Source organism: Jaculus jaculus, chromosome Y (assembly GCF_020740685.1).
Source record: "Jaculus jaculus isolate mJacJac1 chromosome Y, mJacJac1.mat.Y.cur, whole genome shotgun sequence".
NCBI lineage: Eukaryota > Metazoa > Chordata > Mammalia > Rodentia > Dipodidae > Jaculus > Jaculus jaculus.
This window is the reverse complement of record NC_059126.1, coordinates 240,798-267,886: the sequence shown is the minus strand read 5'-3', so window position 1 is coordinate 267,886 and position 27,089 is coordinate 240,798. Positions and strand designations below refer to the sequence as shown.

Here is a 27,089-nt window from a genome sequence, read left to right as displayed (position 1 = left end):
AGGACAGACATTCAACAGGTCACTGGAGATAATTAAGTGGCTGAAAATGTGTGCACAGCCATAAGTGAAGGCCATAGGGCACATGGGAGCACACACAGGGGCTGACCTTTTCTGCAGCCTCAGCAGAGACTACCCAGCAGACAGGCCTCCCCACCTGGCTGGGACCCAGTCACAGACAAGGTGGTGTAATGGGGAGGGTGGGAGCGGACAAGAATATATTCAGGCGCAAGCAGCAGCTCCTGAAATAGACTTCTACCTGAGCAGCAGATATCAGGGTAACTTGAACAACCAAGACCAGTCCAGGGTGATCCAGCTGTAGCAGGTGGCCTGTGAGCCTTTTAGGCCAAAATTTGGGGCTTTAAAGGGTATGGGCACGAGGGGATGAGCATGGTGACACACACCCATACTCCCAGATGGAAAACAGGCAAAGAAAACCCAAGCGTTTCAGGACAGTCTACAGTACATCACAAAAGTGTGAGTGTGTGTGTGTGTGTGTGTGTGTGTGTGTGTGTGTGTGTGTTTCAGGGAGGGGGAGTGGCAAAGGGATGCTATATTAAGCTTGAGAGTGACAAGGTTCTATTTTCGTTTTAGAAAAACCACCCTGCCTCTGCCTCTGCCTCTATTGGGGTGGGTTGATAAGCAGGATTTTTACTAAATGTGCCATTCATCTAATTGAGTTCAATCTTTGACTTCTAAGGGACTGGATTAGAAGAAACACAGGAAGGAATATATGGTTTCTGTGAGGAAGTATCCATGTGTGGGAGACAGGCCACAACTGAACAGCCTGTCTGCATATGAAATAAGAAAGTCACATCAGTTCACAGCACTGCTGTAGTGGGCATGGTGACTGGACAAACTGGGAATTCAAGGACCCACCAAGACAAAAGCTTCAATATGTGTGAATGTATGCATACATATGCACATTTATGGTAAGTGATGAGAAAGTTTAGACTGTAAAGGAAGATGGACAAAAGCATGAAGAGAAAGGAGAAATGGACCAAACAGACACTATCATGAGAAAAAAAAAAAATTCTTGGGTAGGCTAGTTGAAATAAAAATACTTGACAGTCATAAAATAAATTTGGATGTCAAAATAGGATTAGAAAAGTTTTTTAAAGATCCTTACGTTTAGAAGTTATATTATGCTCATTTTAAGAAAATGATAAAAGTTTACTCAAGTTGTATCAATGATACATTAATATTCAAATAGGTTAGATGTGGATATATGGATATGTGGGGACCCGTTCTCTTATAGCCCTACCTGCCAGAGGCTCCAACACAGCCTCCCTGGCGCAAGGAAGGACCAAAAAAAATTATATAGGCGTTTAGGAAGGTAGGTGCTTTCTTGTTTAGTGGTTATTCCATATATTTGTCATTTATAGTTCCTCTAATCTTTACTAATTATTATTTTCATTCTTATTTAAATTTTTACCATTCTCTATGTCAATCATTCCATTCTTTGTGATGGTGAAGGATACATATATATGTACATACATACATAGAAAAAGAAATATAATAGTACAAACTAACATAGGGCTACATAGCTTTATCAATAAACATTTTAAAGCATCTAAAAAAAAATCCGAGAATCCAAAAATTTTTGTTATTAGGTTTTGATGGAATACTTTTGTGCCTTACTTATGTATTTTATGAAGGCAATCTTCTTTATTTGGACAATTGAAGTACCCAGAGGCCAGTTCAGTTCCCTGCAATATGCTTTTAAAGAGTACTTTCGGATTTATCTAAGTAAAATTGGCCAAGGAAGTACCTGCCATATATATATATATTTTTTTTTGCCTCGTTGAAGCAGGAAATTCTTTCTGCCATAAAAGCAAAAAGACCATTGGCAGATAGAATAGAACTCATTTTTTGGAATTATGGAACTTAAATTTTATAGTAATCTTAAAATTTTATTAAAAATACACACAAATTAAAGAAAACATTGGGACGGGCTAGGGAACTGATTTATGAGAATTTAATTAGCCTAATTCTTACTCACAGTCTTCCCTTACCTTCTTCCATAGCTCTGTGGTCACCATGGAAACCAATACATAGCCCATAGCTACAGGGAAAAGCAGTAATCTTGTAGGCACTACAAGAGAAGATGGTACTGGAATTCCTTTAAAGCTTCATTCATTTCCATGGAATTTTCACTACTTAAGCAGTCTGATGATCAACTATGAAACTCACTTACAAAGTACCCTTGTATAACCTTATTTGGAAATGATCCAGTTGAAAGTATTCCTTGGGGGCTGGAGAGATGGCTTAGCGGTTAAGCGCTTGCCTGTGAAGCCTAAGGACCCTGGTTCAAGGCTCGATTCCCCAGGGCCCACGTTAGCCAGATGCACAAGGGGGCACACACATCTGGAATTTGTCTGCAGTGGCTGGAAGCCCTGGTGCGTCCATTCTCTCTCTCTCTGCCTCTTTCTCTGTCTGTCACTCTCAAATAAATAAATAAAAATAAACAAAAAAAAAATTAAAAAAGAAAGTATTCCTTGGGCCCATTAATGAAAACAATTATAAGCCAACATTTGATTTCATAGCTTCCTGAGTCCGTAAATAACATTTCATGGAAAAAATATAGGTCAAGCAGAAAAAGTAACAGAAAAATACTGAGCCGGAGAGAAGGCTTAGTGGATAGGGCACTTGCCTGCAAAGCCAAAGGGCCAGAGTTCTATTTCCCAGGACCCACTTATGCCAGATGCACCAGGTGGTGCATAAGTCTAGAGTTCATTGGCAGTGGCTGGAAGCCCCGGCATTTCCATTCTCCCCTCTGTCTTGCTCTCCCTCTTTCTCTCAAATAAATAAAAATAAAATATTAAAACAACATAGATTCAGAAGAAAAATATAGCAAGTATGTGTTATTCAATCCCAACACATTTCTGACACTCTTGAAAGCCATGTTCATGTGTAGTTATGTGCATGCATAGATCTGTATGCCACCTCAGCAAAGACTTGAGAAGGACTTAAACTCTTGACCAGCTAAATTTGAGCTTCTTCAAGAACAGGAAGTAAGGACTAAGGTAGAGCTATATTTTTCCTGTCGGAGTATTGAATGTGTACCCAAATACACCCACCAAGATCCTAAGAAAAGGTGGAGATGTTTATTGATTACATGCATTGTAAAACTGTTTGTTCAGTAATTAGATGATGACTTACCAGTAGCAAGTCATGACAAGAATATGGACTTTACTGGATACCTCTATTGGAATTACCAAATAACACATTGTTTAAATTTTCTAGTTGTTGATACCAACAGAAAATTACAATGTGTGCAAAATAGGTAATTTGAGCCTTGCACAAGAATGAAAGAAATATCAGTAAACCTTTCTCGAATAAAATTTAGATGTTGAACTTCATAGTCAAAGACTTTATTCATCATTTAAACATACTCCCAGAGCAAAGCTGACTATAGATAAACAACTAGATGAAAAAACAAGACTAATGTTTCCCCAAACAAAAATATGTATGTTAGGAGATGGCAATTATTTTTAAAGAATAAAATAGACATTTTGGCATTGAGAAAAATAATACTTAATTAAAACATTCAAGGGCTGGATAGATTGGTTAGTGGTTAAAGAAACTTGTCTGCAAAGTCAAAAGACCTAGAACCATGTAACCCATGAAATCCAGATATATAAGTTGCCACGTGTATCTAGACTTTACATGCAGTGTCTGGAGGCCCTGATATACCCATTCTCTCTCTCTCTCTGTGTCTCACTCCCTTCTCTCTTTCTTTAATATAAACAAATAGAAATATTTTCTAAAATAATTATTAGAAGGATTAAATAATAAATTAATGCAGGTGATTAAAATCAACTGTATTACAGCTATAGAGATTGCTTAGCAGTTAGGGTGCTTCCTGCAAAACCTAAACAGCCATGTTTGAATCTGTAGGTCCTATGTAAGCAAGACACACAAAGAGACACAGGCATGCAAGGTTGCACATGTGCACGATGTGGCACACATGTCTGGTATTTGATTACAATTGCTGAGGCCCTGGCATGCCAATTCTGTATCTGTCTCTCTGTTTCATTTTTGCCCTCTCTCTGTTCTCACTCTCACTCTCTTGCACTAAAAAAAGCCACTCTGTTGGGCTTACCTCAAAAAATAAATTCAAAACATAATTTCCTTTAGTAGAAATTATAAGTCAGTTAATGAAAATGAAATGTGTACAGACAATCTATGCACTAATATAACATACTATCATAATAAGAAAGCGCTAGAGAATAGGAAAGTTTTGGTAAACTATTGAAATTAAACTGGATTTAATTGAAAGTAGATTGTTCTAGATTAAGATGTTAATTATATTCAACAAGGAATATGCCAAGACATCAACCAGATGTGTTCACATGTGAAATCTAACACACACACACACACACACACACACACACACACACAAATATAAAACCAATCTGTCACCAAGTCTTAAAAACAACTAATAAAGGACATGCTCCATAATTTATTCTGAGGCACATATTACTCTTATGTTCTTGTTTCTGCTTGCTTAGATTTGTTTTGTTTGCTCTGAAAAAAATAAAAATTCTAATATATACATTTTAACTAAATTTACATATTACTATCTGATTCAAAATCATTTATGCCAATATCATACTGAATGTATGACTTAAAACTTTCCATCTAAGAGGAAGAACAAGTGACAGATGTCCACTGCCACCTTCAGAGTGGAGTTACTGACTTGCACAAACATGACTTTTGTGGCCCATGCACTCCATGGGTCACACTGAATTAACTTTACTTTGAGCTCAAGTGGTAAGCCTCATTCTAAAGTTACCTATTTTTGGCAAGTTCCAAACCTCATTCTAAAAGGAAAATTCCCCCTGACTATCTTAGTAATCCTTCATTTCTTCACATCAGTATTTGTCAGAAACTCTAGAATGAATTGTTCAATAAAGTATAGCCATCTAATACATTTATGGCCATCACATCACATAGCTGACATTCAACAAAATTGCTGTTAGACGTTTAATGTAGAATTTCAGAGGAGGAGTGTCATGAATTTGAGGCCACCTCGACACTACATATTGATTTCCAAGTCAACCTGAGCTACAGTGAGACCCTACCTTGAAAAACCAAAAATATATAAGTAAATATAAAATAAAGTGAATGGTAAACAAAGTGCAATACAGTTTCAGGGAAAAATCTTTACTTTTAATCCTAAAACAATTTCATCATTGTTGTTTTTTTTTTTTTTTTTTTTTTTTTTTTACAATTTTTTGCTGTTGATGAGCATCTTATTGCCTGTAATTAATTTTCTGTTTGTTCAGTTCAATAAATGTTTTGAACATTGCCAATTTGACATTTTTTGTAGTAAGTGGTAGATGTAAGGTAGGAATGAGGGAAAGACATAAGGTTGAATGAAACCAACACAAATATTAGCTATTGGAAATAGAAGAGACATATAAATTCCATGCAAAAAAGCAGAGAGAGAGGGAGGGAGAAAGAGAGAGATAGATAAAGAAATAGGGAATTATCATGGAGAAACCAGGAAAAACAAAACAGTAAGATTACATTCACCATTTACTAGGGTTGAGAACCACTTGTGTGCATTTCACTCTGGACTTTAATTATAGTGGGCTTGTAACCATACTTTTAGAATGCCAGGACTGCTACTGGCATTAAATTAGGTAATTCCTTCTTCCAGGGGAAGAGAAAAATTAAGGTCCATGAACTTCACACAGCACACAGGAAGAAAAAAAAAAAATGCAGATCTGGCTTCAAATACAACTTTTGAGTGGTTCCAGGTCTGATCTTTTTATCATGTCCAGGCCTCAGAAAGATGCCACCACACTTGGAGAGGAAGTGGAATTGGCTTGTATGGAAAGAAGCACACTTGTAGCAAATATAGAGCAGGAGGAAGAGCAAGAGGGAACCTGTACATCAAGGGGAGGCTTGCTTCCGCCAGGGGCAAGGTACAGGAAAGTGGATCTGACTGTTCATTGTAGGACAAGTTTTGTACAAGGATTGATCCTGTCTTGTCTCCATTGCATACTGACCTTTGTCAATACTTGAGGCTCAACTGTTCCTTTGCCCACTGTAGGCCTATCTTTTCTTTCTTTCTTTCTTTCTTTCTTTTTTTTGAGGTAAGTTCTCATTCTCATCTAGACTGACCTGAATGCAATCTAAGCAAGGGTTAGCCATACTTACAAAACAACTGCTAAGGTATGTTTTATATCTGTTCTGTTTTTAATATTGCATGAAATCATTTTTTTAGAATTGGGTGAAAAATAAATGATAGATTTATAGACAGCACTAGAAATTAATATCAGCTTCAAAAGAATTGGTCAGCATGGGGTAAAAACAAACCTTTGATTCTTGCTCTAATTTAAGTTCATACTCTTTTACTTGATTTTGAATGATCCTCTTTTCTTTTTCTAGCTGTTTAAGTAATCTGTTCAAGGATTTCTGAGGATATAAGAAATAAATTTTATATGTATTCATGTACTAGGCAATGATAAGATATTATCATCAAATTCTTCACCCATACCTAACATTCTGAGATTTCATGATTCTGTAGCATATATGTACTTTTTAAGTAGTAGTAATAATATGTATAATATTTATTTAACTCTAATTATTCCTTGTATTATAGCAAAGATTTCTACATATTGGTTGATTTGATTGTAATTACAGTTTTTAAGATGGCTAAGATACCTATTTAGTGTTGAGAAAATAGTAACCTACAGAGGTTACATAACTGGCCCAAAGACCACAGGTGCTGATTCTCCAAGACCCACATAAGCTGGATGTGATGTGCAAGGGGACACACACATCTGGAGTTCATTTGCAGAAGCTAGTGACCGTGGTGCACCCATTATTCCCCACTTCCCTCCCTCCCTCCCTCCCTCCCTCCCTCCCTCTCTCTCTCTCTCTCTCTCTCTTTTAAGCAAAATAACACCTAAATGTATGGTAATGTATAATTGACTGTCAAATGTTAAGCACAGGTCATAAATGCATCACAAGTTTTCGAAAGAGCACAATTAATATGCATGAAGTTTCCTCAAAATGTTTTGATGGACAAAAAGAGGGTGTGGAAGGGAGCTCTTTATTGACTATAGACTTAAATCAGATCCAATTTAAAAATAGAGCTGTTTGTGCTCCCCAGCAGCTTCTGTCCAGGTAAACAGCTTTCAGTGGTGAATAGATGCCTCTATTTGTCTAGATTTAAGACAGAAGATTGTCTTGAAGCCTACTTCTCTATTTGGCCCCAAAAAAGTCACTAATTTCTGTCTGTTCACTTTTTCCTGTTTCGCTGTCAAGAGTAAGGGCTTCCAAACTCCTATGTACTTGAACATAAAATGAAAGTCACAAACTGGTTTTTCATTATTGCGTTGTTTTTATGGTACTGGGGATTGAACTCAGGGCTGTATGCATACTGGGAAAATACCTTATAATTGAGCTACATTCTTCATGGTTTAAATTAATTATATTTTTATTTTGAGACAGTCTCACTAGTGGCATGGGTTAGTCTTGAACTCATTGTGTAACCCAGGCAGGCAGGTCTTCAACTTGTGGTACCCCTTACTCAGTCTCCCAGGTGGCTGAGATTACAGGCCCCTATCACCAGGACTGATTCACAAACTGTTTTTATCCTGTTTTTGCTTTTTTTTTTTTTTTTTCCAACTTGGATGGAGTGAATATACCCCCAGATCAGTTAACTAAGATTCCATAGCCAAATCCTTGATAATCAGCTCTTGCAATGAGCCCACATAAGGCACTGGTTAAGTCGGTGGGAATCCTATGCTTTCTTCAAGATGCCTCCATTTTCTGCACAGAGCTACAACAGCCACCAGTGTCTTTGAGACTTTTTAGGCCTTTAATTGCTGTGGCTATCTCCAAGATAAGAAGGTGTTTTGACATCTATTTTGATATTGGTGGGGGTGACAAAGAACAGTCTCAGACATTTTCACTTTGTCTTCTGAACCACAATGACTGTCAGTTTAGAGTCGAGTAGACTGATCTATGGGATTGGCTTCACTTTCCAAATACATATATTCCCATGATGTGCTAGAATTTGGAAGAGTAGCAGGAGAAGGGAGACTGCAGAATCACTGTGGTTTGGGCTTTAGCCATAGATTCGCACTCTTGGGATCAATGTCAATTCAGATCCGTATTTTACAAGAGCGACTGCATTTTCTAGCTGGGGGTAGCTTGGGAAGTTTTACATAGGAAAAGCAGTAGGGGATTTGTGAGGAAGAAGGGGGTAAACATGATATAACAAATGAACTCTAGTCATCCATTGAAAATAAACAAAGCATCCTAAGGGAGTTCAAGCCTGAGTACACATTGTGGCCTGTGTTAGTTCCACAGTGCGTCTTGACTAAAATAGAAACTGGTCCTTTTAAGCACAGCTGCATTACAATTTCAATGGGATTGTAACCATTTAGACTCAAACAGATCTGAAAACAGATCACATGTAAGAATGACACCCTGTCCTATTGTCTGACTTTAGAAGCTATTTCAATGTTTAAAAAATACTTTAGTTGTGTACTACTGGAACAAGCTTTTGAGATACAAAGTGACCAATTATGTTGTGCTAAACAGTAGCTTCAAATCAGTTCTGGAGCCCTTGCTTTATCCAGATTTCCTCATTACTGTTGGGCTCCTTCCCGCTCAGGTAGTGCCCAGGGAAGAACCAGGCCTGCTGGTTCCTTCCTAGGATTTGAGGAAATGATGAGCATCTGACGACCGGGAAACCTCTCCTGGCCACAGGAGAAAAAACCACACTGAGTCAGGAGTGCTTTGGAAGCAGGAGCTCAACTTTACTGCTACAGGCGGGTGTTTATATAATGTTGAGAAAGAAGGCGGAGTCTTTAGGGTGGGGTGAGATATAAGGGCACACTGTAACCTTTGCGATGATTGGTTGTAAGCATGCATGAGCGGGAGACTCTAACTTCCTGTGCAGAAGTGGCAGGCCAGAGGTCATTTGGCCCCCTGCTGAGTTCTAAGTGCCCACAAGCAGGAATTCTAATTTCCTGTGTGGAAATGGCAGGCCAGGGGCCAAGCCCCTGCTGAGTCATAGCTGGGCAGAGGCAGTTAGGCTCAGGAAGTTCCACTAGGCCTCACATCTGGGCCCCTCATGGCCCAACACATTACCACCTCCAGCCTCTGCATCTTGATTCACCTGGCATCTAGCACACTATTTCCAGCCCCACCACACACATACATATGTAAATTATTTGCATCTTCTTGGTTTGAGGTTCAGAAGAGAGAAACAAGTTTTTCACTGGTTTCGTCTTCTTGTCTACATTATTTTACCTGCATTATTTTAGATAGCACACTATGTGGTCCGTAACTCTGGGGTTCATCTTATTCTATGTCCTCCTACCTGCTTTCTATAAGTTGCATCTGATATTTGATGCTTTTAAATTAAGCCATAGGGCTTGAGACACAGCCTAATCAGTAAGATGCCTGTATTGTAGGCATGATGACCTGAGTTTGATTCCCAGAGCCCAGGAAATAAATTAGATGAATTTGTCACTGGCCAGACAGTCTAGGCTAATTAATGGGCTCCAGGACATTGAAGCCCTTTCCCAAAAATAGTAGTCAGGGACACCAAAAAGGTAGGAATACCCTGAAACATAGTTCTACCACTGGTCCACATGACCAGACAGAGGCCCTCATGACCCCACAGTGAATACCATAATGTGACTAAGGAAACTGCACCCTCCCCAAAATAGCAGGAGAGGTGGCAAGGATATCAAATGTTATAACGTAAAACTATATGTACAATAAAATTCTAAAATATAAAATTATTGCCTGTACTTAGGGCTGAATGACTGGAATTATTTCACATTTCTACCATTACCTAAGGTTTCTTTCATGTAACGTGTATTATGCAACCATCTCATTTCCTGAAATTCTACTCCAGGGTAAAGAATAAGATAAATAACTTGGGTGTTTCAGTCACAGCAGAAAAGGAAATGGAACTACAACAAGTGTTTGTTTTATTTTCTCAAATACCAAACAATTAAGCACACAAGATAAAGGACACCCGGCCAACAGAGTGAATGATACATGGCAAACAATAAACTTTGATGATAAAGCAACACATGAAATCCCTCTGTCATGTCTTGCTACGATTCAGGTTCCCAACTCCTCATCCTGGTTGTGCTCCTGCCTCCAAATCCAAGCGCTCAATGAGCCCCATCACCACTTGCAGCATGTCAAGGAAGTTGTTGATGGGCCTTATCACCACAGCAGGGCTTTCAGTCACCCATGTACTAAAAGGGAATAATAGGGACCATTAGAAAAGATAAGAGATCTGTGAAGGTCCATGCACAAAGCCTGGTGCTAAAAGTCAACCAACCTGCCTTGTAGCACTCTCCCTGGAGACTATGTCCTCACGCACGGCCACCCCTCCCACTCCACAGTCGTGAACTTACGCAGACAGAGCATTATCAACCACTGTGTAATTCTGCTCAGTTGCTGGTTCCTGACGGCGCCGGGCCAGTGAAATTAAGTAGCTCAGCGCTATGTCTGCCTCCTGATGGTTGTGGAAATACACTGTTATAGAGCTGAGAAAAGGTATGGTTAAGGAAACAAGCTGGAATGAGTTTCTCCATGTCATTTGTTTCACTACACCTAGGAGGCACATCTCAGAATCTACTCCTGCCAACTATAGCTCAGCTCAGAACACTTGGTGATGATTTGGATCCTTCGCTACCCTAAGCCCTGTAGCCTCTGAGGCACTGAAGAGTCCCAAACACCTTGTGATAATTCGGATCTTCCCCTACCCCAATGCCGACAGTCTTCTGAGGCATTGGGGAGTCCCAACTGTGCCAGTAAACTCACACAGGTGGTCATGCCCTGGCCACGTGGCTCTTCGAAGCCCCTCACTTTTGCCCTCAGCTCTGAAATCGCCCCCAGCCCGTCACCAACCTTCTAGTCCCTCTGCACCCTCTACTCCCCTACATGGGCTAAGGGGCTCCACAGAAAGGATACAACTCCATGGGAGGACTTCCAGCAGCTTCCGCCCCGGGTGCAGGGACAGGCGGAGCCTGCCCAGCGTGGGCAGCAGCTGCTGCTGCTGCGGGCCCGCCTCCCAGCCCTTGCTGGTCAGGTCGCCCCTCGTCGGGGTTGCCCGCAGCTGCCGCCATACCCGGACCCTGAGGGCCGCGCGGCTCACGGGCGCCTTCACCGCGGCCTTCACCCGCTGAAGAAGGGCCGGAGCCGCGCCGTTCTTCCGCAGCTCGGGGACCGCTCTGGCCACTCGGCTCTCCTTCTCCTTCCCCTTCCCCTCCTCCTCCTCCCGCGGCACCGCCTGGGCCACCTCGGGGCTCCTGCATGGCTGCTGCGGCCTTCCTCACGGAGCCTCGCTGAAGAACCGGCTCCCGCCGCGTCCGTTGAGGGAATGGAGCCGCGCTTCCGGCCACGCCCCTTTCCCCAACGTGCGTGGCACGTGAGCACAATGGCCCCCGAGAAACCGGAGCTCGGGAGCCTGGTTCCTGCCACCCGCGGGGACACCTCGGATGCCCACCCCGGCACGCATCCCGCGCACAGTCCGCCCCAGTGTCATTAGGGCAAGTTCACACTGTCAAGGTGGCTTCCCTACAACCCCACCTAGTGAAGGCCGGTGAGTGTTCTGAGCCATGGTAACCCAGGTCTTCGCCACCGTCAGACCTGCACATTTGCCCCCTGGCCCCTAGTCTCGAGACCGTCACACAGTGTCCTGTGCACTCAGCCCAACTTTAACGTGTCCCAAACCATTTACTAATTTTAACACTGACCAAAACTCCAAAGTCTCAGGCACAGTTAAGACGGGCTCGTAATGGTGAGCCATATAAAATCTTTATAAAAAGGTACAGCTGCTTGTGACGGCAGGCGCCGGTAATCCCAGTACTTGCTTGTGAAGCCTACGGACGCAGGTGTGATTCTCAAGGTGGCACATGCATCTGGAAGTCCTTTCAGTGGCTAGGGGCCCTGGCATGCCTGTTCTCATCTGTCTCAACTCCTCCTTCCTTTCCCTCTGTCTCTTACAAATGAAGAAATATGATTCTTTCTTTTAAAAGTTGTACTAATAAATTTCCAAATAACCTAGTTTAATGACTTTTTAAGAAGGAAAGAGTATTCAAAATAGGTAAGTAAAAACAGCAAAAGGCACTATAAATACAAACTTGAAAGAACAGAACATAGAAACTCATTTTCTTTCTCTCTCTTATTTCCCTTGCCTCTAGCAAATGAATAAAAACACAAATCTTTCTTTAAAAAGTTGCACTAATAAAATTCCAAGGAACCTAGTTTAATGACTTTTTAAGAAGGAAAGAATATTCAAAATAGTTAAGTAAATAAACAAAAGGCACTATCACTACTAGAAAACATAGAATGTAGAACCAAAATTAAAAAATGACTACTGGTAGCTTTATTATCAGCCACAGTGTATAAAAATAAAGTACATTTATGTGCCTATATGCATAATGAGATAGGAGAACATTACAAGTACTGATCATTGGAAAAATGAATTACACAAGGACTAATAAAAAAAAGATTATTTAAAATTACTAGTATATTTGAAAAAAGTCCACACGAACTTATAAATATACAAAATGGCTAATAAAATATGAACAATGGCCTCATCAACAAATTTGACATGGCTAAAGACCACATACTATATATCAAATACTAGGAGTTAAACTCTAAGTTAAGTAGAGAGGCAAAGAGATGGCCACTAAATAATAGTAGGAGTTATAAGTGATGAAGTAAAAAGTTCAAGAATATATCTAGGTAGTCTCTCGGAGAAATACATGAGAGTTTACATTAAAGAAAATTCTAAAACAGATAATTTCTAGAATAAGTAAATTTATTTTTTTTAATTGGGTTTTAATTTTCTGTTATATTGTTTGTATTCCTGTTATTTTTTTTTTTAATGTAGGATATAGAAAGTAAAAGAGCAGATAGAGAGATACAGAAAGAATTGGAATGCTAGGGTCTGTAGCCACAGCAAGAAAGGTCTAGATGCATGTGCCACCTTGTGCATTTGAGTTATGTGGACACAGGGGAATTGAACATGGGTCCCTACGGTTTGCAGACAAAAGATTTTATGCTAAGCCATCTCTCCAGCTTTAGTATAAGTAAATTTAATTTTTAAGTATTTATTTATTTAATTGCAGGCAGAAAGGGAGATAGTGAGAACAGAGTCAAACAGAAAGTAGGGTGCCAGGGCATCCAGCCACTGCAAACAAACCCCAGGTGCATGCACCATTTTTGGCATCTGGCTTAACATGGGTACTGGGGAGTACAACCTAGGTTTTTGGGCTTCATATATAAGTGCCTTAACTGCTGAGGCATCTATCCATCCCATTAAATATTTATGTTGATAACCAAGGAAATGAAAATCAAGAAGCATGATACAATTAAGTGTGCAAAAAAAATATGACGTGGGTTACAGCAAGATAGAACAAAAACATGAGACAGCATGTAAGCAGAGGTGGCCTAAAACTTGAATATTCTACTTTGGAAGAATTAGATTATTTTCAAATTACACACTCATTTTTATTTTGAAAAGATTTCCCTAGATACTTAGCATTCAAACTTAATTTTTTAATACATAAATCTGGAGTTTGAGAGAAAAAATAACAAGAGTTATTTTTAAGTTAATATAAAGTGAGATGTGCAAAGAAATTAACAGTCCATAGAACATGGGTTATAAAAGCCAGGAGTGATGGCTATCACTCAGGAGGCTGGTAGGAGATCACCGTGAGTGTGAGGCCACAGTGAGACTAGATAGTAAATTCCAGGTCACCCTGGACTAGAGTGAAACACTACCTCCAAAAACAAAATGAAAAATATGGGTGATAATCATAAATCCCAAAATAAGTTTCTGGAAATAGCCCAAGCATCACAGTAATTAAAAATATGTTTGTGCTAGAACTTCCAATTAACAGGAAAAGTTGGTAGACTTTGTTTTAAAATACAAATTTATATTATGGAAAATGTGTATGATAATTTAAACAATATTTAAAATGTGATACATCTAAAATTTAAATATAAGAATGAAAAATTATATCGTCTTAACCAAGTTTAGATAAGCATATGAAAGTAAAGTTTTGTATAAAAAAAATAAAAGGTCTCAATGAGTGTTGTGTTGTGTTGTAAAACCTTTAATCCCAGTACTTGGGGCACAGAAGTAGGAGGATCACTTTGAGTTAGAGGCCAGTCTGGGACTACAGAGTAAGTTCCATTTCAGCATGGGCTAGAATGCGACCCTACACCAAAAAGTCTAAAAAGGGAGCCAGGCATGGTGGTACATGCCTTTAATCCCAGCTCTCTGCAGACAGAGGTAAAAGGATCACCATGATTTCGAGGTCACCCGGAAACTACATAGTGAATTCCAGGTCAGCCTGAGCTACAATGAGAACCTACATAAAAAAAAAAAAAAAAAAAAAAAAAAAAAAAATCTGGAAAAGGTTGGACAAATGACTTAGTTATTGAGGAGTTTTCCTGCAAGTCAAAAGACCCTGGTTTGATTCCCCAGGACCCATGTTAGCCAAATGCATAGGAGGCACATGTGTCTGGAATTCATTTGCAGTTTCTGGAGGCCCTGGCCAACACATTTCCCCACACATCTCTCCCTCTCTCTCTCTCTCTCTCTTTCTCTCTCTCTCTCTGTCTTTCTCTTTCAAATATATGAACAAAATTTTAAAATCCAAGGATGAAAATTTTCAAAAGGTCTCAAACTCTTTGTCAACTATATATCTGTGAGGTGATGATTGTGTAGAATCTTTTCTTTTAATAAGAAGAAAGGTCAAAATACTAAACAATATATAAAACAAAACATCCAATCAATAAGTGGAGAAAAATTGAACAGATAGGTTCTCAAATAATTAAGTATATATGGCAAATAAGAGCTGGGTGTCATGTTACATGATTTTAATTCAAGCCCTTGGGAGGCACAGGCAGGAGGATCACTGTGAGTTCAAAGCAACTGTGAGAATTCAGAGTGAATTCAGATGAACTGTGCTAGAGTGAGACCCTACCTCAAAAAAAAAAAAAAAAAAAAAGCCAATAATTATATTTAAATTGTTCAATGTATTTAACCCTCAGGGAAAATGTAAATTAAAACTTCAGAATGAATATATATGTCTTATACATTTTCATTTATTTGCACATGTGACAGAAGGGTCTTTCCACTACAAGTGAGAAGTGCCCATGCAGTTTTATCTTGGAACCTGCAAAATTGTATCTAGACCAGCAGGCTTTGCAAGGAAGTGCCTTTAACAACTGAGAAATCTCCCCAGTCCCTAGAATCAATAATATTAAGAAAACAAAAACCAACAAATGTTGGTAAGCATGTGACGACAAACAACTGCTGCTGGTGAGAAAGCAAACTAGTACAGACACTACTGAGGGTCCTCAGAACAATAAAAATGGAAGGACAAATTTAAGGTTTCCAATTTTTATCCCTCATAATGCTCAACATTTATTACCTAATATTTTTGCCTTCCTAAGAAATATTCCAGACTTCCATATCATGCCCACACACACCAGAGCAATTTCCTCCTTCTGAGGGCAAGGGAATCTGACCTATTTAGATGAGTCCTTTCAAAGCTGATTTCAAGGTCAGAAACAGAAGCCTGAGAAACTCAGTTTGAGCTACAGTATTCTTCTGACCTGAGGCGAGCAAATACTCTTTGTAGGGATTGCTTATAGAAGCCATAAAGAGAACGTCTGTTTATTTAGCTGTCTCCAACCAACAGCTGGCAAGAAAATGAATTCCACAGCTCTATAACTATAAAGAGATAAATTCTGGAGAAAAAAGTAAACACACTGGAGTGAGAAGAGTATCTAATTCCTCAAATGAAAATCATAGCTCTGAGCAGAAGCTTTATCTAACCTGTACTCAACCTGAACACAATTAGGAGGCATCACTTAAGCTGCTAAGGTTATGGTTTTCTGTCACACAGCATTCAGAAAGGAATGTCAGCTTAATGTTATAGGCAAATATCAGATCAGGGAAATATCTAAATGAAAGTTTGTTCTTCAAAACACTTATATGTGAGAGCAGAGAGCTAGGGACATAGTAAGTTTTGATGACCCATGAGACGTTGAATTAAAATGGGATTAATTCTTTGTTTGAATAGGGAAAGAGCTTGAATCATCAAAGGAGATTTAGGGTTGGAATCCAGTCTAATATGGGCCTGAACCAGGTTGGGTAATAAATCAACAACATATAGGCTGTCGGAAAATAAGTTAAACAGCTCTTGAATAGTGTCCAAAGTTAGAATGACAGCAAATGGTTCTTTAAATTGTGCTGACCCCTCAACCTCATGGGAGACTAACTTTATGGGGATAGGCTCTTTTTCCTGTTTTTAAGGGAGGGTAAATGACTAGGGAAGCCCCCAGGTGCCCTCCATCTGTAAACACGATAAGAAAGTTAGGGTTAGGTTGAGACAGGAAAAGTTTGGGGGGCTTCCTTTCTAACCTGGAGAAAGAAGCCATCCATTTGTAGGGGCCATAATGGCAATCAATTTTACCTAGGAACCCCTCAAGATCCATAGCAACTCTATTATTATTTCTCTGAAGCCAGGTGAAATCAGTTATCTTAAAGGGAGTGACAATAAGGTAAGGTTCTATGCCAAACAACCAGACAGAGGTGTCTCTGCTCTTGATAATGCAATCAGCAACCTGGTTGGTTATAGAATAAACTCTGGGGACTCCACCGATTGAGAGGTGGATCCATTGGATGGGCTCACCTTCCTCTGCCAACAGTGTGTTGCATAATGTTTCCCCAGGGAAAATGTAGAGGGAGATGGGCAAATTAGGATTGAACCTCTTTAAGGTCGCAGTATTTATAGTCTGTTGTACCTTATGAAAAATTTGTTGATAACAAGGGGACAAAATTACCTGTGAGGAGAAGTTAAGATCCTTTAGCAGGTCAAACAAAGGGGACAGCTCTTTAGTAGTCATGGGTATCCAAGGCCTCATCCAGTTAATTTCTCCCAAGAGCTTCTGGAATTGAGACAACATGTAAGAATCCTGAATATAACGTTGTGGTTTAATGGGTGAAACTGTATCTGTAGTAAGGGTTGAGCCCAAGATCTTAAAGAGAGGCATGGTTTGAACTTTCTCAGGAGCTACTTTAAAGCTGTGAGTATGAAGGATAGTTAGACATTGGTGGATAAGGTCTTGGAGTGTGGAGGAATCTAGGCACCCAAGAATAATAACAGGGTATTGGGGAGATTGATAAGAGAAAATGGATGACAGGTAATATAGACAAATGGGTGGGCTATTAGCCATGTCTTGAGGTAAGACAGTCCATTCAAATTTCCTATATGGGCCACAAAAATTAACAGCGGGTACAGAGAATGCAAATTTTTCCATGTCTCCTGGATGGAGAGGGATAGAGAAGAAGCAATCTTTAATGTAATGATAGTAAGATAGTATATATTGGGAATAGCTGGGATCCATGGGAATCCACTCTGGGAGGTTCCAAAGGGGATCATGTGTTCATTGATCTTTCTTGAATCATGTAAAAATCTCCAGGACCCATTAGGCTTTTTTATGACAAAGACAGGAGAGTTCCAGGGACTAGTGGAGAGACAGATATGTCTGGCCTCCAACTGTTGATAGATAAGTATGTGAAGTTTGTGTAACTTAGAAGGGAGAGGCCACTGCTCAACCTATATAGGGTCCCCCCATCTCCAGTAGATTTTAAATGGTGAGGGGGGGGGGCCTGGGCAGTGGCCCTTAGAAATAGGGGTGTTAATTGGAGTAATTGGGATGACATTTCCTCCCTTCCTCAAACTGTTGTTGATATATATATATGTATTTTATTTAACAAATAATTATAAAAGGTCAGTAGTGATGAAAGCCTCGACATCTCCAAGGATGTCTTGCCCTAGTAAGTTAGTCTTGAGCCCAGTCACCATGAGAGGGCAAACATTTCCCTTGTCTCCACCTGGGTCAGTCCAAGGGAGCCACGTGGCAGTCTCCCAGGACATGGATTGCCTGCCAACTCCCAGTAGGGGAGGGCCAGGCACAAGCTGCCAGGAGGAGGGCACTTCCTCCTTTCTCAGGACCATTCAGTCCACTCCAGTGTTGATGAGAAGTTTGAATTTTTTATTGCCAATATTTAAAATAATTTTGGGTCTAAGGCCAGGGACCAGGGGGATAGTCCAATGGGCTTTGATAGATTCTTTCCCCTTATTTAATGGGGTAGGGGGGAGCCCCAGGAGGAGTTTAAAGGCTTTCCCTGTATGTTAAATTTCAATTGACAGTCCCTAGCCCAATGAAACCCCGTATTGCATTTAGGGCAGTGGGTGCAAGGGGAATATATCATCCCCCCAAAGGGCAGGGGAGGTTTTGTCTTGTTGGGGCACTCCTTTGTAAAGTGGTCCTTTTCCCCACACCTGAAACATGTTGAGTTTTTAGGATTTAACTATAATGCGCAGGTCTTATCAGCTAAATCTCCCTGTTTATTTTCCTGAAGGGTGGAAGCCATGGCCCTAGCCTGATGGGAGATAGTGCCAATGTCCATGGTGGCTACAATCCATCTACTCATGGAGTTGTCTTTGAGACCCACACAGGCGCAGTGATCGGCTGTTATCCCTTCCCAGACCAACATTTTAGTAAACTGATCTCATAATGCCCCTGGGGGAAATTTTCTTTGGAGACTTTTTTCCACCCTATCTACAAACATAGCCAAGTCCTCAGGTGGTTTTGAGTAATACTCATAACGGGGGGTTTTAGAGGGTCCTTCATCAAGCTTTTTCCATGCCGTCAAGCCCAGTGCCCTGACCTGGTCCCTATATGGGTCAGGTATAGCCACTTGTTGAGTGCCTGTAGCATATTGATCAGAGATACCAGAGAGCATCCCAAACGTCATTGGCACAGGGGGCTGTTGATTTTGGTTTCATTCTGCCTGTGCATGGCACTCATCTCTAAAATAGGCACACCACTTAAGGTATAGGGGATCCAACAAGACAGCCCTGACTAGATTTGTCCAATCTTGGGTTGTACAAAGTTGATGGGAAAGTCCCTGCAATAGGGTTTCAGCCCAAGGAGACTTGGGTCCATCCTCTGAGACCACCTTTTTAAGCTCCTTAAGGTCCTGAGCTTCCCATGGATAACAAGCAGCAGGATGATTGCCCCTGGGATTTAGATTGATGGGAAATAAAAAGTAGATTTATTTCCTGGAGGCTTGGCAGCCAAATATGAAGGAGGGGCTGAGGGGTCCAGAAAGGGTTAGTCGATGGAGGAGGTTCCGCAGAAGTCCAGGGAGCACTCTCAAAGGGATCAAGTGAGGAGTATAAAGATATATCCTCTTTCGGGGTTTTTATAGCTGTATCTCCATGAGGAGTAGCCAGATCAGGCTGTATATCATCTTTTCCTTCTGTCTTTTGTTTATGTTTGGTTAGTCTTGGAGGGAAGCAGTCCTTGAGGGCCGAGATTGTAGGGAGGACCCCTGAGGGGAGTATTTGACCATTCTCCACATGTGCCCAACAAACAAGGGCCTCTACCCTATCCCATGTGTCCCAATCAAAGAGATTTCCTTCTTGCAGCCTTGGCACCAGCTTGAGAAGGCAATCCCAGGTCTGTTGAGCCTGATTATCAGTCAAATTAAGTCCTCTACTCTTTAGGAGTGCCCTGAGAGATTCTAAGGCAGGATTGGATTTAGAGGTAGATTGTCCCTTATTATAAAGTTGAGAGAGAGATGTCCATAAAACTAGGGCAATTGCAACCCACATACACACAAGTATAATACAACCACAAGGATACAACAGATAGGTAAGCATGTTGTACAAAAGCTGCAGATGTAGCTTGTCTGAGAAATGAAAGTGAAGGCAAAGAGAAAGGGAAGGAAGGGATGTCAACAAATAAGTATAGGTTATAGAAGCAAAGTTTAGTGCACTAAATATGAAGACTGCCTCATAACTTATGAGGGTATGCTCACCCGTATACACCAATTACCTCCTCAATGACTGCCTCTCACAGGGTGCACTAGTCTGCCGGGGTCCCAGAGCCCCAAGTTGGGTGCCAGAGGTTGGGCTCCTTCCCACTCAGGCAATGCCAAGGGAAGAACAAGGACTTCTGGTTCCTCCCTAGGGTTTGAGGGAGGATGATGAGCATCTGATGACCCAGAAACTTCTCCTGGCCACTGGAGAAAAACCACACTGATTCAGGAGTCTATTTGAAGCAGGAACTCACTTTAATGTTACAGGAAGGTGTTTATATAATGTTGAGAATGAAGGCTGAGACTTCAGGGTGGGGTGAGATGTAAGGGCCAATAGTGTACCGAGACCTATGAGATGATTGGTTCTAAGGGACTCTAACTTCCTGTGTGGAAGTAGCAGGCCAGATGCCATTTGGCCCCCTGCTGAGTCATAGCTGGGCGGAGGCAGTTAGGCTCAGGAAGTTCCACTAGGCTTCACATCCCAGCCTCTCAAGGCCCAACATACATATATACATACATATAAACATATATACACATATACTTCACCATCACAAAGAATGGAATTATTGACATACAGAATGGTAAAAATTTAAATAAGAGTGAAAGTAATAAGAAGTAAAGATTAAATGAATTAATAATGACAAATATATGAAACATCCACTGAAAAAAAAGCACCTACCTTCCTAAACACCAATATAAGCTTTCTGGTTTTGTTTTTATTTATTTGACATGAAAAGACAGAGAAAGGACAATAGAGAGAGGGAGAGAATGGGAGCGCCAGGGTCTCTAGCCACAGCCAACGAACTCCAGACATGTGTGCCTCCTTGTGCAACTGGCTAACATGGTTCCTGTGGAAAGGAGCCTCAAACCAGTGCCCTTAGGCTTCTCGGGAAAGCTCTTAACTGCCAAGCCATCTCTCCAGCCCAACCAATATAATTTTTAAAAAGCAAGATACACCAAATAAAGACAATAACCAAATAAACATACTACATACAATAGTTTTTCTTTAATAGGCGAGTTAAACCCACCCACATTTATTGATATGACTAATTCCTTTGATTTTAACCCTTTAGCATTTATTTGGTTGAAAAAGCAACAAAGAAATTGAAAATAAGAAAAATATTACAAAGCGTCTGCAGAAAAAGGAATATGATCTGTAGACAAAGCAAGGACATAGTAAAATCATAAATATTATAAAAACAGTTTAAAACTATAATGTAAGAAATACTTCCATGCATATGAAAAAAAGTCATTTATCCTTACCTAATTCCATGGCTAGGTATTTGGAAAGATTAACCATGATCCATATCTTAGAAGATACAAAAAAGTCCTCAGGATTTTCAGGTCCTTCCCCCACCTTCATCTAAAGAAATGAACACATTAATTAGCATCATGTTTCTCAAGAACAGCATAGAGGAGTGACACTTCCAAGAAACTCAAAAATAAAGGATAATCCAAAAAAACACCAAAATTCGACATGTATTTATGTATTATGTGTTTATTTAAAACATTTCTGCAAATTTTTATGATTCTGTATCAATGGTATTTTTCTGCAACTGGAAACACTAATAAATGTAAAAACGATTCTAATAGGAAGAGAGATAGGGATGTAGAATATAATCCTAATTATTTTCCATTGAACACATATGTACCCAGAGCAAATAGCCATGTATTAGGTGTGTATATAGTCTACTGAATTGAGAGCAGGAAGGGCCAAATATGTACTTTTTAAAACAAAAACTCTGATAAGCCATATGTAGGAAAACTGAAAGAAAATGACTAAATAAAATGGACAATGTTTAAAAATGTGTCCCATCTAAATAGAAGCATATCCACATTTAAAATCATCATGAGTTAAAAAAATAACTTGAGGTGCTAGGATAAAGAAGACAATAAAACCTTCAGTACATCTCATCCATCCATGGAAGCTTGGCTTATGATAGAATTGTTACCAGTTATCAGCAAAACAGGACACAGTCATCAGAAAGTGGAATGGGGGCTGGAGAGATGGCTTAGTCATTAAGGTTCTTGCCTGTGAAAAAATGGCTACTCCCAGCTCCACAATCTGTCACACAATTTGTGCATTCTCTCATCAAGAGGTACAGAGTCTTTTACCCAGGCTGACATTTCATTTCTGTTGTGCATTGGTACAGCAGATCTGACATGTCTAGGAATGTTTGGGCTGTTTCTCTGTCTTGATCCCAGAGGCTCTCTTCAGAAGACTTCTGTTAAATGCAGGAGGAGATCACGAAGAGCAGAAGCCTGCCCAGATCAGCCCAACCCTAGCCAGGTGAGCAGCTGGCTCTGGGTGATATGAGCAAAAGTAACTACAGAAAGTTCTCTAGCACAGAGGCAAATGTTTCTGGTTGAGATCTCGTTGACCTCAGAAGGACCACTTGTAGACCCACAGACCACACCATGGCAATATCATCTCCAGCTGCCATACTTCTCAACTCCCATGGAGTCTTCTGAACAACCTTTATGATTATACCTATTTATGAAGGTTTTGGGTATGTTGCAAGATCCTAAATTAGTTTCATTCATGTAGGTTTTTTCAGTATACTTACACTAGGTTCCTTATATCCATATGAAAAAACAATACTCATGGAATATCAATTTGGGGCATTAATTCTTCCATGATTTTTCTAGGAAATTAATTCTTGACTGAATTCAAGAATAGTGGCCAGATGGAATAATATCCATGTCTGAGATGAGAAGTACTTACCTCAGATATTTATCCATCTTCAAACTAAAGAAAAATAAGTTTTCTGAATGTTGGAACTAATAAGGACTATACTTTGCTTTACAAAAGTAGAAAATTCCACTATGTACAACAAAGTGAAGGAGAGGAAAATTTCACTATTCAGAATAATAAGATAAAGTCCAGTAATGTTTTCTAAAAATGTCAAAAATGGCCATCATAACCAAAGTTGCAACCAAAATTCATTTTCATGTCAAGAACTGTCCTAAGTGCTTAACATCTATTATGCCAGAGAGAGAGAGAGAGGAAGTGACATCACATTTGAGAGTGTAGTGGATCTCTGTCCTCTGGAATGATTGACCACTGTCATCTTGAATCAGAGCGACTATGATCATGTGAGCCTGAATCTTCATAAGAACAGGCTTATCAATATTCCCTCATAGATGGGAGGATGGTCATCAGACCGTTACCTGAGATTCCAGCCACCACTCATGCCTGACTCCACCTTAATCTGATTTTGAGGGTTGTGACAGGAGACAGAAGCTTGACTAGGGCTTGGAACTCCAGATATGCAGCTTCTCAGAGTCATCACCCATGTGGGGCAGAGCTACACAGTGACAGTGACAGCTGCTTCCAAATCACATGTGCTTCTCTAAGTAGCTTCAGTAAATGCATTAGTTCACAAAGCGGGAAATGGATGGAATTATCTTTGGTTTCTCCATTTCCTGTCTGGAGTTAAAAGATACTTCTTATGTTTCCCAAGAAAATTAATTCAACTGACATTAATCTCCTTTGTAATATATACACTTTTATTTTAATTTTATTTAAGACAGAGACAGACAGTGATACATAGATAGATAGATAGATAGATAGATAGATAATAGATAGATAGATAGATAGATAGATAGATAGATGATAGATAGATAGATATATGGATAGAGAGATAGAGAGATAGAGAGTGGGTACACCAGGGACTTCAGCCATGACAAACAAACTCCAGATGCATGTGCTACCTTGTACATCTGGCTTACTTAGGCACTGGGAAATCCAATTTGTTTCCTTTAGCTTCACAGGCAGCCCCCAAATACAATTTGTAAAAAAATAAAAAATAAAAACAAAAGCAAAAAATTATTATTATATCTATTTTATATTTTATTATTGATAATAATTTGAAAGCACACAGAGAAAGAGAGAGGGGGGTGGAGAGAATGGGCGTGCTAGGACCTCTTTCTCCTGCAAACCAATGCCAGCTGCTTCTACCACTTTCTGAATCTGATTTCATGTGAGTACTTGAGAATCAAAACCAGGCCATGAGTCTTTCAAGTGAGCATTTTTACCTGCAGAGCAACCTGTCCAGTCATGAGATTAATCTGTTGATACTGACAGCATATGAGAGAGTCAGGCTTCCCCACAAAGACACTTATTTGCTCCCAGTGTCCTAGACAGGTTACAAAATTGGATTAAACCTGGTCTGGCATTATTTGCCATGCTACTACAGTTGAAATGTATCAATATATAATCCCATTTTGGGATCCTGGCTCCTACAATGAAAACACTGATTCAAATATATCAATCTAAATAATGTTGTTACAACTTCCAGTTTGAAAATTGAGAGTTCTCAGCACAGGGGGAAAAAAAAAAAAGTGCAGTCCCAATTGAAAAGTAGACTTTGTTTTTTCCAAGACAATAAAACAGTCAGTAGTACAGATGCAAGTCTTTGTGTTGTGTCAAGTGTTAAGAACAGCAAGGACAGAAGGGCATAGTGAGCATGCCTCTACACCCAGCACTCAGGAGGCAGAGGTGGAAGGATCATTGTGAGTTTAAGGACAAGTTGGGACTACAGAGTGAGATTTAAGTCAGCCTGCACTATGTTTGAGACCATACTTTGGAAACAGAAATCATTTCTTAGCCAGGCAAGTTGGTGTACACCTTTAATTCCACCACTAAGCAAGTAGTGGTAGGAGAATCACCATGAGTTTGAGGCCACCCTGATACTGCATAGTGAATTCCAGGTCAGCCTGAGCTAGAGTAAAACCCTACCTTGAAAAACCAAATTATAATAATAATAACAAAAACAAACAAGAAGAGATATAAGCCATCATGCGAAGACTCATAGCAGCATTGCCTTACTGCATTTCCAATCACTTACCTCCAAACAATCCATGGTTCTCACTGTGCTGATCAGCTTTGGCCAACTCAGTACTGATCTGTCTTTGCTGTTACAATTGAAATATTTGGGAGAGCTGCAGACTGAATGGAAGGGAAAAAGACAAGATTGAATTACCAAGCAGCACTTCAGCTTCCTGTAAGGAGGGAGAAAAGCTGCGTCTGGAGTGTGACAAGGAGCTGGAAGCTCTGTGTGAAGAACTGCAGGCCACCTTGGATGGTTTGCTGGCACCGCATCAGAGTTTGTGATGCCTCCTGTCCATGCAGAGTATGTCAATATTCACCACCAGTAGCCTCAGAGAACAGTTACAGAGACAAAAGTACAAGTGAAAATGGAAAAGCTGTCTTCAACTACCAAGGGAGTTTGTGAACTAGAAAATTACCATCATGGGGAGGAGAGTGAACCCCCCCTTCTGTTTTACACATGGCCCACAACGCATTTTTATGAGGTCTTCTGCCAGCTCTCCAGCATGTACAGCAAAGAACTCCTCGTGAAGTGCACCATTGGAGCTGAGCTTGGCACACACGGCCAACCGCAACCTCGCCCTGAGCTACCTGTCCATGTGGCTGCACCAGCCCTACATGGAGAGCAGCAGCAAGCTACACCTGGAGAGCATGCTGCTAGAAATGGGGCACCGGGCACTGTGACTCCCAAGACACCCTGGCCTGTGGGAGCAGGCCCCATGACCAGACCCTGTCCTGGCTGGTGTGGCTCCAACCTGTCCTACTACAGTTCTACTGGTCCCTGCCACCTCTCCAGACCATTGCTAGAGCTGTCCTTCCCCAGGTGCCTCACTCCTGAGCTCCTCAGAGAGAAAGGAGTTCCCAAGAATGACTGAGGGACCTGGTTTTTATAACTGAATGCTCCTGACACACATCTGCATAGATAATCCTGAGCTTCAGTTTTACTTGATATCAATCTACATTTATTGTTTTTGTTATGCTAGAGATCAAACCTAGGCCTCAGCCAACGAGCTACATCCCTAGCCCTGTATTTAAAGTTTGATTATATTAGCTAGGCATGGTGATGCCCACCTTTAATCCCAGAATTTGGGAAGCAGAGGTAGAATGATTGTCATGACTTCAAAGTCACCCTGAGAGACTACATAGTGAATTCCCGAACAGCCTGGGCTAAAGTGAGACCCTACTCAAAAACATGTTTTAAAGGCTGGAGAGATGGCTTAGTGGTTAAGGCATTTGCTTGCAAAGCCAAAGGACCCAGGTTCAATTCCCCAAGAGCCATGTAAACACATATGTCTGGAGTTTATTTGATGGAGGCACTGGTGTGCCCATATTCATATTTTCTCTGCCTCTCAAATAAATTAAAAAAAAAAAAGAATTGAAATATTGGTGGACTTCTGGCCTTGACTAGGCTTTCTGTGTTTGGTACTGTATTTATTTTAAGATCCACAGTTTCAAAACTATGTAACTTCTAGTTTTTCTCAGCCATAAATGATCCCATTTTAAATATGAAGATTTGCAGTTGTTTCCAAAGTCTATTTTTGTTGTGATGGTGTTAACTTTCTTGGCCTAACCTGTGATAGCTGACCTAATTTTTCTAGGTCTAACTCTTACTTTGGCTTATTTTTGCCTCTGAGGGAATGATCTAAAATACCTTTTGTATTTAAAGCCAGAGAAGTTAATGTTAGGATTGCTCTGCTGCAAAAATTCTCTGGGTTTTCATTTCCACCATGCCCTCCAACCCCATCTGATCTTATGGTGGCAAATGGGTGAAGGCCTGAGTGTAAAGGTGCTTTGGGTTATTTGTGTGTTTAAATCCTTCCAAGCCTTAATTTTACTCAAGAGAAATGAAAACATAATCATGATCTTTTATGTCTTGAGCTCCCTGGGACCCTGCCATGCATAACAAGTTGGATGAATGTCACAAATTTCACCTTGGGTAAAAGCAAACATACACAAAAAAAGACAGTAACATTCCCTGATACCTTTTCAGAAACAGGCAAAATAAAATGTATGTCAAAGGTTATGGGCCACTATGTTAGGGCAGGAGCTAGAGGAGGAGGAATAAGTGGGTTTCTGGGGTGTGAACAGTGTCCTACATTTTGTGGGTATACAATGGATTCACTTGCTGACAGTTCCGTGGAGACTATACATAACATGCTGGCAATTCCCAGCAGGTGAGTTACATGTCAGCACAAATGTTCATGAGAGGTTGGGAGATTAGGAAGTAAAGAAACCCAACCTTAAACAGCCCTTTCAGAGTTTGCCCACATGTTGACTAAGGAAACCATAGCAGCTGAAAGGACGTTAGGTGCAATCAAAAGATTTATGTTTTATTTTTTATTTTTT

At 40.3% G+C, this 27,089-nt stretch overlaps 1 pseudogene; it reads left to right on the top strand.

Annotated features, from left to right (window-relative positions):
• Positions 1 to 11,431: 11,431 nt before the first annotated feature.
• LOC123457037 lies at positions 11,432 to 25,473 on the top strand (annotated as a pseudogene).
• Positions 25,474 to 27,089: the final 1,616 nt, after the last annotated feature.